This window comes from Barbatula barbatula, assembly GCF_947034865.1.
Source record: "Barbatula barbatula genome assembly, chromosome: 4".
NCBI classification, from domain to species: Eukaryota; Metazoa; Chordata; class Actinopteri; order Cypriniformes; family Nemacheilidae; genus Barbatula; species Barbatula barbatula.
Genome location: NC_136768.1, coordinates 13,138,314 through 13,155,571, shown reverse-complemented (window position 1 = coordinate 13,155,571; position 17,258 = coordinate 13,138,314).

Here is a 17,258-nt window from a genome sequence, read left to right as displayed (position 1 = left end):
TGTAGGTGCATTATTGTTCTGAGAGTCAATGTCCTCAGAGGTGTGCTGTGATGGAGGGAGCTCTGCAACGGGAAGAATATGGCGTCGATTTCTCCTATATGTTCTCCCTTCGCCCTGGACATTGTAAGAACGGGGCTTCTTGTTCACCTCTTTTACTATGCCAAGCCGGGCGTAGCCTTTGGGAGTCTGCATTCTGACAACTTGTCCCGTCTGCAGTGGCTGCAACGGGTTACTTGAAGAATCGTAATATCGCTTTTGGGCATTTCTTTTGATGAAAAGACGTGCAGAGACTTGCTGGGCTTGTTTGGGGGCTGGCTCCAGCAATTTGGAGTTGATAGGAATAGCCGATCGTGTCTGACGTGACATTAGGCGTTCTGCAGGAGATCCCAATGTTGGGTCTCGAGGGATGTTTCTGAGGTTAAGAAGGTTGAGAAATACATCTGTTCCATCTCTGTGTGATTTCTCCATTAGCTCTTTGGCACTACGGACCGCTCGTTCCGCCAGACCATTTGACTGCGCGTATTCAGGACTGCTAGTGACATGGGTGAAGTCCCACTGTTCGACAAAGTCTTTGAAACGTTGGCTTGTGTACTGTCTAGCATTGTCTGAAATGAGCGTGTGAGGCGTGCCATGTACAGAGAAATGTCTTTTCAACTTCTTAATCACAGCATTGGACGTGATGTCACGCAGTTGGTCGATTTCGTACCATCCAGAGTATGAGTCCACAGGTACCTGGTAGTGTTGACCATGCCATTCAAACATGTCCGTTCCCAATGTGGACCAAGGCAGATCTGGAATAGGGTACAGTTTCAGTGATTCTTTTTGCTGGTGAGGCCTTGTGCTGTTGCAAACTGAGCATGAAAGAACTTCTTCTGTGATGTCGGCTGTCATTGATGGCCAGAAGATGATGCCTCTAGCTCTGTGTTTGGTGGCTTCCAGACCAGGGTGGCCTCTGTGGACTACACGAATGTATTCCTTCTGCAAAGAGCGAGGGATGACCGTTTTGTGGCCTTTCATTACGATTCCTTTTTCCAAAGTCAACTCCTCTCTGTAGGGAAAGAATGGACGCACGGCAGGCGAAACACTTTGTTCTCTGGCCGGCCATCCACCTTGAATTGCATTACAGAGAGTCTTTAGTACCTCATCTTCTGATGTGTGTTTTCGGAGTTCCTCCAGACGAGCAGTAGAGATGTAACTAACAGTCATGACTTCAAATGAGTCATTGTCCCTGTCAGGAGAAGTTTCTTTGTCAGGGGCTCGAGATAAGGTATCTGCCAGATACATGTGTTTGCCCTTCTTATACACCAAAGTGATGTCGTAGCGTTGTAACTGTAGCAACATCCTTTGCAAACGTGCAGGGGCTGTATGAATGGGTTTTTTCATAATGGTTACCAGGGGCTGATGGTCGGTTTCGATGATTGTTGGTTTCCCGTACACATAGTCTTTGAACTTGTTGCAGGCGAACACAACGGCCAGCAGCTCCTTTTCTATCTGCGCGTACCACGTCTCAGTGTCAGTGAGTGTACGAGATGAGTACGCAACTGGTTTGCAATCTTGCATACATGCAGCACCGAGTCCATAGCACGAGGCGTCGCAGGTCAAGGTGACTGGCATCTTAACATCATAGTATGCCAAGACAGGTGGGGTGGATAGGCATGACTTGAGGATGTCGAATGCATGTTGGTGCTGCTGATCCCAGAACCATGCTGTTTCTCTGTGCGTCAGCATTCTGAGGGGTGTGGCAATGTCGCTCAGATTCGGGATAAACTTCCCCAGATAATTCGTCATTCCCAGAAAACGCTGGAGTTCAGGGACGTCCTTAGGAGCTGGCATTGCTGAGATCGCTTTTGTTTTAGCAGGATCTGCTTTAAGGCCGTCGCTTGTAAAGATGTGCCCTACATAATTGACCTGATTCAGACGAAACTTGCATTTTGCAGGGTTCAATTTGAGTTTGATCTCCCGTACTCTGTTCAGTACCCTTTTCAGGTTTGCGTCGTGTTCAGCAGCATTCCGACCTCCTATGATGATATCATCGACGATTACTGCGCAGGGGTATCCTGAAAACAACTGCTCCATGGAGCGCTGGAATACTTCACTCGCAGAGTTTATGCCAAAGGGCATGCGAAGAAACCTGTATCGCCCAAATGGTGTGCCAAAAGTGGTCATCATAGAGGATTTATGGTCAAGACGTATCTGCCAGAAAGAATTCTTGGCATCCAGTACTGAAAATACCGTTGCTCCAGGCATTTGGGATGCCACCTCTTCTACAGTACGCATTGGGTGATGGGGTCTTTTGATAGCTGAATTAAGATCTTTTGGATTGATACATATCCTGATTTCCTGTTTGTCCTTTTTATGTGTAACCACCATAGATGAGACCCAGTCCGAAGGCTCAGACACTGCGGCAATTACACCAAGACTCTGCATACGGTCCAGCTCTGCTTTTACACGGTCCAGCATTGCCAAGGGGATACGATGAGCAGGACGAATTACAGGCTGTATGCTGGGGTCCACCGTCATGGAGTATGTGAGTGGAAGTTCTCCAAGCTCATTTAAGAACAAGTCTTTGTATTCAGCGAGGATCTCTTCATTGCTGCTCTCCATGTTGACAAGGTGTACATGTGGGCTAACTGTGACAATTCCCATGTCTAAACAGGCACGAAATCCTAACAGCGGTTGGACATCTTGATTCACCAGGAAAAATTTAAGTGAGTAAGTTTGTCCATTTAGACTACACGTAAGTATTACCAATCCTGCAGTTTCGATTTTGCTTCCACCATAAGCTACAAGATTAGGTGTCCGCGGTGGTCTGGCTGGTCGCTCATCACTGGAAATGCCTCGGAATATATTTATTGGCATCACATTACATTTCGCCCCGGTGTCGACTTTCACTTCAACTGGAACTGCGTTTATGTGTAGGGTGACGAAACATTCCTCCAGCCCAGCCTCTTGAGTGTTAACGATATTGACAGACTTGTCGAATTCGATACCGTCGACGTAGAAAGTATCGTCCTGGCTGGAGGGTTCATCCACATCAATTTCGTGAATTGACTTCCTATGATTGTATTTCTTTTGATTAAATCGACTACGTGCTTTGCAACATTTACTGAAATGATTCATTTTCTTACAGTTATGACACTGTTGTCCGAAAGCTGGACATTTCTCCTTCATTGCCGGATGATTATTACCACAGTTTCTGCAGTTGGTTATGGTTTGAACATCGCATTGCTCTTTTTGAGGGTTTTGCCCTGTGTATTGGCGCCTCCATCTGGAAACTGGTTGTATTGCGTCTACATTGGTGGCTTTCTGTGGTGTGGCCAACGTTTTGTTGCTCTCCTCCGTCATTTCGTGTATACGACAGATTGATATAGCTTTAGCAAGGGTCAGGTCGCTATCTCTTAGCAGTGATTTCCTTAAGCTTTCGTTGTTAATACCACATACTATTCTGTCACAGATCAGCTCATCTGTTAACTCTCCAAAACGACAGCTTTTAGCTTTAATCCTGAGATCACTGATAAATGATTCAATACTCTCACCTTGTTTTTGGTTTCTTGAGTGGAACTTATGTCTTTCCAGTGTTTTATTTTGTTGAGGGTTGCATATCTCACGAAACTTCCGTTTCAGGCACTCGGGATCTTCTCGGGATTCCGCAGGGGACAAGATTTGTCCGTTCTCACCAGGTTCACGCACCTCTGCTGCATAGACAAATGAGCGCTCCCGCTCTATGGCTTCTGGTACTGCGAGATTGAGGAGTATATACGCCATCGTTTTGGCGGGTTTGTCAAAGTGCGCTGCGCCGATGAAAATATCATAATCCTGCTCGAAAATTCGCCAATTATCTGCAATATTTCCGTCAAAGTTTAGCGGATCCGGTCTTCGAAAACAATCGGCCATTTTAGCAGCTTCCCGGGTGTGTAACCGTTACCTCGACGAGCAGTCTTGTTTAATGTCCGTGTAAATAGTCCGTTAAGGCGCGAAGTCCATCTTCTGACACCATGTTGTGTCTCTCAGGATAAACATATTAGACGGGAACAGAGTAAACTGTAAACTCTTTATAAGCCTGTGCCGTCACGTAACCAGCACGCTAGTACAACATATCAGAACCCACATGCCAGTCCCGGAAACCGGAAGGCCTTTTCTCTTAAAGGGCAAGGCACCTTTTAATCTATCATACGGTAACATGTCTACAAATTGTTATCACAAAATCAGCTCTTTCAGCATGATTCCCTTTGAGCGCAACTCTGCACGACACAAAGACCTACGTTACGAGTATGTGCAAGTAAGTATACATCCATGTTCACAGTACAGTTAGTGAACATACTGTGTTGCTCAGTGGCCTACATTATGTCATGATTCCGCTATCATGTCATGTTTATTCTTGGTCTTGCAGCGGAGTCATGGCATAGCCTTAGGTTTTGTGTGAGAAAGCCATGTGCTTTCTCGTGTCTCGTCAGTGTTTCCCGTCTTTTGTCTCGTTAGCCTTCCCATTAGTGTTTCATTACCTTCACCTGCCCCTTAGTAATTATTCTGTGTTTGTTCCCCTATTTAATGCCCTCTTGTCTATTGTCTTGTGCTCGTTCGTTGTACTTGTATGCCGTTCTTGTTACCGTGTACCTGAAAACCTGAAAGCTATAGTATAGCAGCGTAACAGGCGATGTAATGGGGCGTCAAATACGGACAGGCAGGACATCAACAAAAACAGCAAACAGTCCCCTGTCATGACACGGAATCGCAGCGGCCACCAAAAAGAGTCATAACCATAATATGATCAAGGCAAGCCAACGCCCTCTGGCGAAGTTGTGAGAGCAGGACTTCCCGACTACATCTACAGGGAGGGAAGCCTTTTGCTCAGCTGTCAAGGAATTTCTGGTGCGTGTGCTGAAGCAACGCACGATCAATACAAAGGGCGATGCCAGAACAGCTCACAAAGTAAAGGTGAGGTACAGGTGGGCACCCATCGCCCAAACAGGGACTTGAACCCTGGACCCTCAGATTAAAAGTCTGATGCTCTACCGATTGAGCTATCAGGGCTCGTGAGGGCATGCCCCAAGTTATCGGTGTAGAGTTATCGGTGTAGACGCTCAAGGCGGGGGTGTCCTGCAGGTGCGGTTCTGTTGGTCGTTTCCGCCATTGTGTTTTACACTAGGCCCCGACGATGCTTCTCAGACTCACAGGGTTCTGTCAGTTTAGGGTTCTGTGCACCTTTCTGAAGCAGGGTTGTTCAGTCTTACATCTGGAGGCGATGCCACCTGTAGATTGCAGTTCATCAAGTACACCTGAACCGGGCAATGGGATTCTGGGAGTTGGCAGGTAAGTGAAACTCAGACGTGTTTTAAAACTACCCTGACAGCTTCTCTTTGGTATTTTTCTGCTCTTACATGCCTTATAGGTTCCTTCAAAGCAAACATTTGTAAAATCACAGAAATTGTTGTATGCTCACATTGGTTTACATTAAACATGTACAGTATATATATAGACTGTGGTTCACAAATCTGATCTTGTGTGGTGTGCTATCATCGTCACAGCACACCACACGTTATAGGTGCAAAACTATTAAATCCAGGATTTTTTGTGCTCATGTTTGTGGTCTCTCCCAGTTTTAAACTACTCTACGACAAAAAAATATGTGTGAGGCCCCGGCATAAGAGCTACCTTCTCAATGCACGGTAATTCATCACTGTCCCTGGAGGTAAGCCAAATCACAGTTGCACCCTCATCGAGCACACATGAAATGGCCACTTTGGCTCAGATGGTCTGCAGGTACTTGAAAGTGAGATGCAAATTAAAAGCTGCCCTTTTAAGCCTGAGGGCAAACAGGCTTTTCAAGCAATAGCTGGCAGCGGTGGGATTTGAACCCACGCCTGCGAAGAGACTGGAGCCTTAATCCAAACGCATTTACAAAAAGCAGAAAGAGCGTGTCTACTGTTCTTTTTTGAGCAACAGCAGGCGAGCATACTGACAACCGGCCATTAGGCTGTTTATGCCAGGAACACTTTCCGTCTGTAACAGAGTCGCTCGTTAACAAACACGTGAGAGTGTATACTGGGCTGAATTAGTTTCTCTTTCGAGAGAGGAATCCTGTTGTACCGACCTTAAGATAACGCAACAAAGCTGCTCGTGAAATTGTATGTCCGGAAAGCAAACACCTAAAGCAACCGTAGTCGGCAGGGTTTGAACCTGCGCGGGGAGACCCCAATGGATTTCAAGTCCATCGCCTTAACCACTCGGCCACGACTACAATAGATTACAGGTCCTCTGGGCTTAGCGCATGTGGCAAGGTGGGGCGAGCCGGCAGCGTAACAGGAGAAGTAATGGGCCGTCAAATAACGGACAGGCAGGATATCAACAAAAACAGCAAACAGTCCCCTGCCATGACCCGGAATCGCTGCGGCCACCAAAAAGAGTCATAACCATAATATGATCAAGGCAAGCCAACAGCCCTCTGGCGAAGTTGTGAGAGCAAGACTTCCCGACTACATCTACAGGGAGGGAATTGGCAGCTTTTGCTCAGCTGTCAAGGAATTTCTGGGACCCGTTTCAATAAGGAGGTTCAAGCAACCCTGAGTTAAAATATGAACTCTCAGTTGATTTACTCAGATAATCGCTACTCTGAGTTTTCTGTTTCAGAACAGCTGGTTTCAATCAGTTCAATCCACTCTGAGTAAGTTTACTCTAGGTTACGCGTGTTCATCGCGGCTTTAAAAAGCCATCATCAATTGAGCGAAGATAACACGATTCACCATGGCAACGCCACGTGACAAAAAGCGTTCCGTTTATTTCTCGCAGTCGAATTGGAGGCACTATATATATGTGTATATATACACATTTACATGTAAGATATACATACATATATATATATATATGTATATATGTATACATGTATATGTATATATGTGTATATGTATATATATATATATATGTATATATATAAACACATATATACCTTCGATTTTTGTCATGTAGGTGCAATCCTTCTGCAATAAAAAGAACATGGCAGCAGATGAAAATAAAATATAAAAACATCATTCAGTCCGGTGAGTTTAAATGCTCTTGCTTTTAGGATGTCTGACTGGGAAATGTTTGATATATTTAAAAAACTGGCTTTGAAAGTTATGCGGATATGAGAACCGAGCACTGTGGCTATAGAAGACAGAAAACTGGCCATTCTTGCCCCTGCTCCAGCTGTGTGTAACGGAGTGAAGAGCTGTGCAGTGTGTAAGCGGCACTCCCCGACCAACAGAGACGCTCTACGGCTCATCGTTAGAGCGCCCATCTCTCATTCGGGCCAACGTCAGATCGAAGACCGCGCGAGTGGGACCAGTTACATGTGCACCCAATCACATTGGGAAATCCTAAAGGGTATTTAAATTATTCGCTTACTTCCAGAGTTGGCAGCAAGACCACGATGCACACTTTTCTTACTGCTGTGCGTACAGTTGCCGTGCTAACATGTTCTGCATCCCCGGTGTTATGTAGAAAGCTTCCATTAGCAAAGAAACGTGACCATAAAAATAATCTGCTCAGATGTAAGAGCGCGGTCACGAGTTGAGGTTTGTGATGTAAGGATGAAGCAGATTGTGGATATATGTAATGGACTGTAAAGAAAAACTGTATCGCTCAAATAACAAATCCTCCGGATATGACATCCAAGCGTGGCAAAACCATATATTCTCTACCGACGTAAATTTAACTCTCTCAAAATGAATGCAGCTTCCTCATCTACAGGTTCCTGAATAAACGGACATTTAATGTCTGTGTTATAAACTTGTGCGCGATTAAGGAAAACGAATGAAAAAACAAACGGCGAAGGCAATTTCAACACCACTCGCGCTTCTAAAAGGGGCGGAGATTGTAACAAACCTCGGGTTAGTGAAATATAAAACCTGCTCCCGACCAGGTTAGGTTCAAAGAGTAGGTTACTATGGTTACTCGCTCTAAGTATAAGATACCTCGATTTCTGAAACGGGGTTGATTTACCCCGCGGTCGCGGGTTTGATATACCTCGCGTTCTGAAACGGGGTTGATTTACCCCGCGGTCGCGGGTTTGATATACCTCGCGTTCTGAAACTGAAAATCCAGAGTATCCCGTTTTCTGGGGTTAACTTACTCTGAGTTTGCTCTTACCCTGCTTTCTGAAACGGGTCCCAGGTGCGTGTGCTGAAGCAACGCTCGAACAATACAAAGGGCGATGCCAGAACAGCTCACAAAGTAAAGGTGAGGTACAGGTGGGCACCCATCGCCCAAACAGGGACTTGAACCCTGGACCCTCAGATGAAAAGTCTGATGATCTACCGACTGAGCTATCCGGGCTCGTGAGGGCATGCCCCAAGTTATCGGTGTAGACGCTCAAGGCGGGGGTGTCCTGCAGGTGCGGTTCTGTTGGTCGTTTCCGCCATTGTGTTTTACACTAGGCCCCGACGATGCTTCTCAGACTTACAGGGTTCTGCCAGCTTAGGGTTCTGTGCACCTTTCTGAAGCAGGGTTGTTCAGTCTTACATCTGGAGGCGATGCCACCTGTAGATTGCAGTTCATCAAGTACACCTGAACCGGGCAATGGGATTCTGGGAGTTGGCAGGTAAGTGAAACTCAGACGTGTTTTAAAACTACCCTGACAGCTCTTCTTTGGTATTTTTCTGCTCTTGCATGCCTTATGGGTTCCTTCGAAGCAAACATTTGTAAAATCACAGAAATTATTGTATGCTCACATTGGTTTACATTAAACATGTACAGTATATATATAGACTGTGGTTCACAAATCTGATTTTGTGTGGTGTGCTATCATCGTCACAGCACACCACACGTTATAGGTGCAAAACTATTAAATCCAGGATTTTTGTGCTCATGTTTGTGGTCTCTCCCAGTTTTAAACTACTCTACAATTAAAAAAAAAATTGGTGAGGCCCGGGCATAAGAGCTACCTTGTCAATGCACGGTAATTCATCACTGTCCCTGGAGGTAAGCCAAATCACAGTTGCATGTCCCCTCGACCAGCACACATGAAATGGCCACTTTGGCTCAGATGGTCTGCAGGTACTTGAAAGTGAGATGCGAATTAAAAGCTGCCCTTTTAAGCCTGAGGGCAAACAGGCTTTTCAAGCAATAGGTGGCAGCGGTGGGATTTGAACCCACGCCTCCGAAGAGACTGAAGCCTTAATCCAAACGCATTTACAAAAAGCAGAAAGAGCGTGTCTACTGTTCTTTTTTGAGCAACAGCAGGCGAGCATACTGACAACCGGCCATTAGGCTGTTTATGCCAGGAACACGTTCCATCTGTAACAGAGCCGCTCGTTAACAAACACATGAGAGTGTATACTGGGCTGAATTAGTTTCTCTTTCGAGAGAGGAATCCTGTTGTACCGACCTTAAGATAACGCAACAAAGCTGCTCGTGAAATTGTATGTCCGCAAAACAAACACCTAAAGCAACCGTAGTCGGCAGGGTTTGAACCTGCGCGGGGAGACCCCATTGGATTTCAAGTCCATCACCTTAACCACTCGGCCACGACTACAATAGATTACAGGTCCTCTGGGCTAAGCGCGTGTGGCAAGGTGGGGCGAGCCGGCAGCGTAACAGGCGATGTAATGGGCCGTCAAATAACGGACAGGCAGGACATCAACAAAAACAGCAAACAGTCCCCTGCCATGACCCGGAATCGCTGCGGCCACCAAAAAGAGTCATAACCATAATGTGAGAGCAGGACTTCCCGACTACATCTACAGGGAGGGAAGCCTTTTGCTCAGCTGTCAAGGAATTTCTGGTGCGTGTGCTGAAGCAACGCACGATCAATAAAAAGGGCGATGCCAGAACAGCTCACAAAGTAAAGGTTAGGTACAGGTGGGCACCCATCGCCCGAAAAGGGACTTGAACCCTGGACCCTCAGAAAAAGTCTGATGCTCTACCGACTGAGCTATCCGGGCTCGTGAGGGCATGCCCCAAGTTTTCGTTGTAGACGCTCAAGGCGGGGGTGTCCTGCAGGTGCGGTTCTGTTAGTTGTTTCCGCCATTGTGTTTTACACTAGGCCCCGACGATGCTTCTCAGACTTACAGGGTTCTGTCAGCTTTGGGTTCTGTGCACCTTTCTGAAGTAGGGTTGTTCAGTCTTACATCTGGAGGCGATGCCACCTGTAGATTGCAGTTCATCAAGTACACCTGAACCGGGTAATGGGATTCTGGGAGTTGGCAGGTAAGTGAAACTCAGACGTGTTTTAAAACTACCCTGACAGCTTATCTTTGGTATTTTTCTGCTCTTGCATGCCTTATAGGTTCCTTCAAAGCAAACATTTGTAAAATCACAGAAATTGTTGTATGCTCACATTGGTTTACATTAAACATGTACAGTATATATATAGACTGTGGTTCACTAATCTGATCTTGTGTGGTGTGCTATCATCGTCACAGCACACCACACGTTATAGGTGCAAAACTATTAAATCCAGGATTTTTTGTGCTCATGTTTGTGGTCTCTCCCAGTTTTAAACTACTCTACAATTTAAAAAAAAATTGCTGAGGCCCCCGGCATAAGAGCTAACTTCTCAATGCACGGTAATTCATCACTGTCCCTGGAGGTAAGCCAAATCACAGTTGCATGCCCCCTCATCGAGCACACATGAAATGGCCACTTTGGCTCAGATGGTCTGCAGGTACTTGAAACAAGTGAGATGCGAATTAAAAGCTGCCGTTTTAAGCCTGAGGGCAAACAGGCTTTTCAAGCAATAGCTGGCAGCGGTGGGATTTGAACCCACGCCTCAGAAGAGACTGGAGCCTTAATCCAAACGCATTTACAAAAAGCAGAAAGAGCGTGTCTACTGTTCTTTTTTGAGCAACAGCAGGCGAGCATACTGACAACCGGCCATTAGGCTGTTTATGCCAGAAACACGTTCCATCTGTATCAGAGCCGCTCGTTAACAAACACGTGAGAGTGTATACTGGGCTGCATTGTTTTCTCTTTCGAGAGAGGAATCCTGTTGTACCGACCTTAAGATAACGCAACAAAGCTGCTCTTGAAATTGTATGTCCGCAAAGCAAACACCTAAAGCAACCGTAGTCGGCAGGGTTTGAACCTGCGCGGGGAGACCCCAATGGATTTCAAGTCCATCGCCTTAACCACTCGGCCACGACTACAATAGATTACAGGTCCTCTGGGCTTAGCGCGTGTGGCAAGGTGGGGCGAGCCGGCAGCGTAACAGGCGATGTAATGGGGCGTCAAATACGGACAGGCAGGACATCAACAAAAACAGCAAACAGTCCCCTGTCATGACCCGGAATCGCTGCGGCCACCAAAAAGAGTCATACCATAATATGATCAAGGCAAGCCCAACAACCTCTGGCGAAGTTGTGAGAGCAGGACTTCCCGACTACATCTACAGGGAGGGAAGCCTTTTGCTCAGGTGTCAAGGAATTTCTGGTGCGTGTGCTGAAGCAACGCACGATCAATACAAAGGGCGATGCCAGAACAGCTCTCAAAGTAAAGGTGAGGTACAGGTGGGCACCCATCGCCCAAACAGGGACTTGAACCATGGACCCTCATATTAAAAGTCTGATGCTCTACCGATTGAGCTATCCGGGCTCGTGAGGGCATGCCCCAAGTTAACGGTGTAGACGCTCAAGGCGGGGGTGTCCTGCAGGTGCGGTTCTGTTGGTCGTTTCCGCCATTGTGTTTTACACTAGGCCCCGACGATGCTTCTCAGACTCACAGGGTTCTGTCAGTATAGGGTTCTGTGCACCTTTCTGAAGCAGGGTTGTTCAGTCTTACATCTGGAGGCGATGCCACCTGTAGATTGCAGTTCATCAAGTACACCTGAACCGGGTAATGGGATTCTGGGAGTTGGCAGGTAAGTGAAACTCAGACGTGTTTTAAAACTACCCTGACAGCTTATCTTTGGTATTTTTCTGCTCTTGCATGCCTTATAGGTTCCTTCAAAGCAAACATTTGTAAAATCACAGAAATTGTTGTATGCTCACATTGGTTTACATTAAACATGTACAGTATATATATAGACTGTGGTTCACTAATCTGATCTTGTGTGGTGTGCTATCATCGTCACAGCACACCACACGTTATAGGTGCAAAACTATTAAATCCAGGATTTTTTGTGCTCATGTTTGTGGTACTTTGAGAACCGATCAATAATTATTAGCTGCTTGAGCCGAATTGTAGTCTAGAGCAAAAGCTTCTATCACCTCGCCTGAGTCTGAAACCACAGCATGGCCACAAAGGTAGACACCATCACAGGGCTTTGAACAAGACCCATCCACATAGATGTGTTGTCCCCCATCTAGGGGCGTATCCAACAGATCGACCCTAGATGAACAAGAGGTTGTCAGTTCAAAGATGCAATCATGATCAACAGTCAACTCTGCCATATCCACCCAGATAGCCTTTACATTTGGCCCAGATCTGTTTTAAGCCCCTTGCCTCCGTTTCTAGCTCAGAGACGTTTTCTGATTGTGAACCAGATCCGTGCCAGATAGAGGTTTCAGCTTAAACATTCTAACTGCCATCAGTTCAGTATTTATATCGGTTTACGGATCTGGCCCAGATAATTTTTCCCATAGGTAACCGAAAGACATTAGTTGTCTCTGACACTGGTTTGGTCCAGATCTGCAATATGATTCTGAGCCGATACTGTTTTCACATAGGCTTCCTTATGTGGACCACATCCGAAAAACTTTTCTCAAACTGTGTGAAGAACTCCGTATAAACATTTTCAAAACAACATGGTTACCTGTCTGCATATATTTTTTTCTATCTAGAGCATGAGATAAATCCATTGTCATTAAGCTGAGCAATATTATCAGTGTTTAAAAATACAGCAACAGCATTTTGTGATTCAGGTCCATCACGGCAAAGGTCCGTTTTCATCCGTAATACGGACTTCAGCCAGAAGCGCCAAAAAAATTCAGCAAACCAAGCTGTCGACGCCATTTCTCTCATTCTGAATCTGAACCCTCGGAAATTCAAACCGACCAGCTATACCACAAGTAAGTTTTTATGTGTTATGTACATCTACCTGTATGTGTTTATTCTAATTTACTGCCTACTTAAATGTGCAAGTGAAATGCTGTTTGCTTTGTAGATAGCAGGCTGTTATTTGCGCACCACAATCGGTGTTAGCCATTTGATGTTAAAGCCGCATCTGCTATAGCGCTACTACGCTAGCATATACAAATATGAGTGTTGCACAGAATAAACCTAATTATAGGATAACCTTATAAACTTTTTAATAATATATATTTGCGCTAATGTGCTGAATTTTAAAAGGTAGTCTTATGCCGTTATAGCGCTGAGAATTGCAGCCAGACATTCATGAAAATGACATGCAACATTGTGTGCTTAATTTTACACATTGACCAACCATTAAAACACTCGCTTTGATTGTATGCTGCCAGCTAGCCATCATTTAACAGTGTCAGTCCACAACCTGCAGCTTATGTAGATCTATAACCGCTTCGTTGCACTAGCAGAAAAACCTTGACGCGATCCTCACCTTCTGCTAGTGCAACGAGGCGGCCATAGCCTACGTGTAGCTGCAGATTGTGTCATCAGTGACTATAGGCGCTTTACGTTACATGGACATTAACAATCAGATTAATCATTAAACTGATTAATATCAGAACGCTGAATACTCCGGTTTACATGCAACTTGAACCTAAAAAAATTGGATTTCGTGATGACGGCATTCACCCTCAAGTCTGCGTATTTTTAAATGAGGAGAGGCGACCCCGTAGTAAAAGTAGGTATTTTATTTACCCAAATAATCATATGAATAAAGCTCTGGGTCACAGCTGTCCCTGTTTATACAATTATATGAAAGTCTTATGTCCAGGCACTCTGTGACTGCTCGCTCTTGACCCCCACATTTATACACAGTGATACAAATCTCCCGCGTCAGGACAGGGTCCTCCTTGAATTCCGATCTTTCTACTATTTATACATAGTTATCACATATGTGAGGTGCATAAGGCAAAGGTATCTCCTTATTAGAGTCCTTATGACTGCTTGTGGCAGCCAAACACTCTGCAGCAGTCATGCTCTGTTGCACACTCTGACCCATCTCCCTCGCATACCAGAGCAGGAGGTATGTGAGATAAACATGCCTCTACTCCTAAACATTTTATATATGAATAAGCAGCAAGCATAAATGATTATAAGTAATATTGATGAAACATAGATGATTATGCCCTTCACATTTGATATCATGCTTTGTCATTGTCCTCATTGGGTAGCTTAGACCTATTTTTCCTTTTTCCTACAGACATAGGCTACACTATATTGCTCACAGCACTAGATCAATCAGTCACACAATGAAACATGGCTTCTCAAAAATCACCAGACATACCCTAGTACAATACTACGGCCATTAAGTAGTCTGCAGTTTAGTTAGTATATTTAGGCTGGCCCAGACGATCTTTATTTTTGATAAACCAGACACATTTTCCAGTCACATAATAAATAAAATTAAGTAAGACAACAACTTACAACATACTTTCCATTCAAACTGTTGAGACGAAGGTATAATACTTTCATTCCATTCCAAAATTCCATACTTTTTTTAATTATTATTTACAGTTGAGAGTTACCTAAATTAAAAAAATGAATAGACGCAAGACACCTGTTTCCAGTTCAGCGTTGAGGAGAAGAGCCAGGGTGGACCTTAAAAAGAAGGTTAACTGATATCGGCCAGGAAACACCTGCAGCCACACTTCCTCCCAGATATATTGGGTCTCCAACAAATGATGTTGCAGAACCTGAAAATGAAATCATGGAAGAAAATCTTGGATTAGATCCAATGGCAGCTGTTGTGTCTGACCCAGAGGAAAGATCTTATTATCATGATGATAGTGATGTAGAAGAAATATCTGACTGGGAGGAACCGGAAAAACTCAGAAATCGCCTTTCCAACTGGGCATTAACATATGGTATTTCCCATATTGCACTTTCGGCTCTCTTGGCAATATTAACGGTCCACCACCATGACTTGCCAAAAGATGCACGAACTCTTCTTAACACAAGAAGAGATTATTCTGTTAGGGAGCTCTGCGGTGGCCTATACCACTACATTGGCATTATTGAGGCGTTAAAACATACCCTTTCCCAGTGGAAAGACAAGCTTGTCGATGGATGTTGTTTACATCTTCAAATGTCAGTGGATGGCCTGCCACTTTTTAAAAGTTCAGGTCTTCAGTTGTGGCCCATTTTAGGTAGGTTGGTTGGAGTACCCATGAAAGAACCTGTAGTCATCGGGATGTACTCAGGTATGAAGAAACCTGACTCATCAAAAATGTTTCTCACAGATTTGGCAAATGAGCTTTCAAAATTACAGGAGGGGTTTACATTTGAGGGGAAAAGGCTCATTTTAAAAGTTCATTCAATGATCTGTGACGCACCGGCAAAATCCTTTGTGAAAGTCACAAAGGCTTTTAACGGTTACTATGGCTGTGACAAGTGTATTCAGAGTGGGGTGTACCTCAACCACCGCATGACATACCCCCTCCTGAATAGCCAGACACGGTCTGATGAGGCATTTGCCAGCCAGGAAGATGAGGACCACCACCATGGCCCTCATGCCTTCACAAATGTAAATTTTGGTTTGGTGTCCCAAGTCCCACTGGACTACATGCACCTGGTGTGCTTGGGGGTTGTAAGGCGCCTCATCTTTCTGTGGATGAAAGGTCCTCTTACTGTCAGTGTACCAGGGAGAGACGTGGACAGAATATCCAGAAATCTTCTAAGTTTAAGACCCCACATTCCTTCAGAATTTGCTAGAAGGCCAAGAGCACTGAACGAAGTGGATAGGTGGAAGGCGACGGAGTTCCGTCAGTTTCTATTATACACAGGGCCGGTGGTGTTGTGTGAGGTGTTAAGACCTGATCTATATGCAAACTTCCTGCTGCTTTCGACAGCCATGGCAATGCTGGTCTCCCCTTTCTTTGCCAGAAAGCACAACGGATATGCCAACAGCCTCCTTCATGCTTTTGTGGAACATTTTGCAAGCCTGTATGGAAATGATCAGCTAGTGTACAATGTGCATGGGTTGACCCATCTTGCACAGGATGCAAAACATTTTGGCAATCTGGATGATATATAATCCTTTCCATACGAAAATTATTTGCAAAAACTCAAGGGTTTTGTACGCAAACCCTCAAATCCCCTGGCCCAAATAATCAGACGCCTGTCCGAGGGATTAAATGGTGGTGTTACAAGTGACCAACCCATCAAATTGTGCAAAGAACATGCCCGAGGCCCTGTACCAGTACCAAACTTGATCTGTCACCAGTATGACGAACTGATATCAGAGAGGTTCACCATGACCACAACATGTCAGAACAACACATTTCTGGTGGGCAAAAATGTGTGTCAAATAATGAATTTAATTGACTGTCACGGTGATGTCACAATTGCCTACAGACAGTACGGGACAGTTGGACATTTTTTTACCTATCCTTTTAATTCAGAAATTCTAAACATTGTGATCCCAGCTGACCTAGGCCATGAGATAAAATTCTCCAAACTGTCATCTTTCACACAAAAATGCATGGCTGTCCCTTTCAATGAGGCAATGGTGGTTATACCATTGTTTCATATGAAGGACTAGACTTTATTTTTGAAAATCATAATCAGTTCAGTTATAAAATCATCTTTTATTTTTTTATTTTTTACACAATGATTTTTAACAGACATTTTGTGGAGTCATTTTCCTTGACGAGGACACAACAGAAGTTGTGCCGAGGTCATGGGTTAAAGATGACGAATGCTTTTGGCCAACATTCATTTCCGAGGAAAAAACCCAAAAGGCCATAAAGAGGCACGAAATGCCAGGCCCTGGCTGGAAAAGCTTCAAAATAAGAACACTCTTTGAAAAAGGTAAATAAACAAGCAAACAGGGCAATTCTGTGTATTTTCATGTTAGGAAACAGTTATGCCATACTTCCTTTGTTCTTAAATATCTCCATATCTGTCTCTCTTAATTTTTTTTATAAAAGTATATGACTTCAGTCAGGCAAGGCAAAAGCTGAAGGACTACAATAAAAATGGAACGGCAGTCCTCCAATCAGAGGATGAGGGCTCAACTGCAAAAAGGAGAAGAAAAGCGACACAGTATGTACATTATAGATAATTGTTGTAGTACTGAAAAAGCTATGGCTGGGGATGGGTTTGGGGTACAAGTCTGTAGTATCAAAATGACACCTCAAAGTAATATCTTAAAAAAATATCTTAAATGTTCATGCCTGCCCATTGAATGATGCTATTGCCTTGTC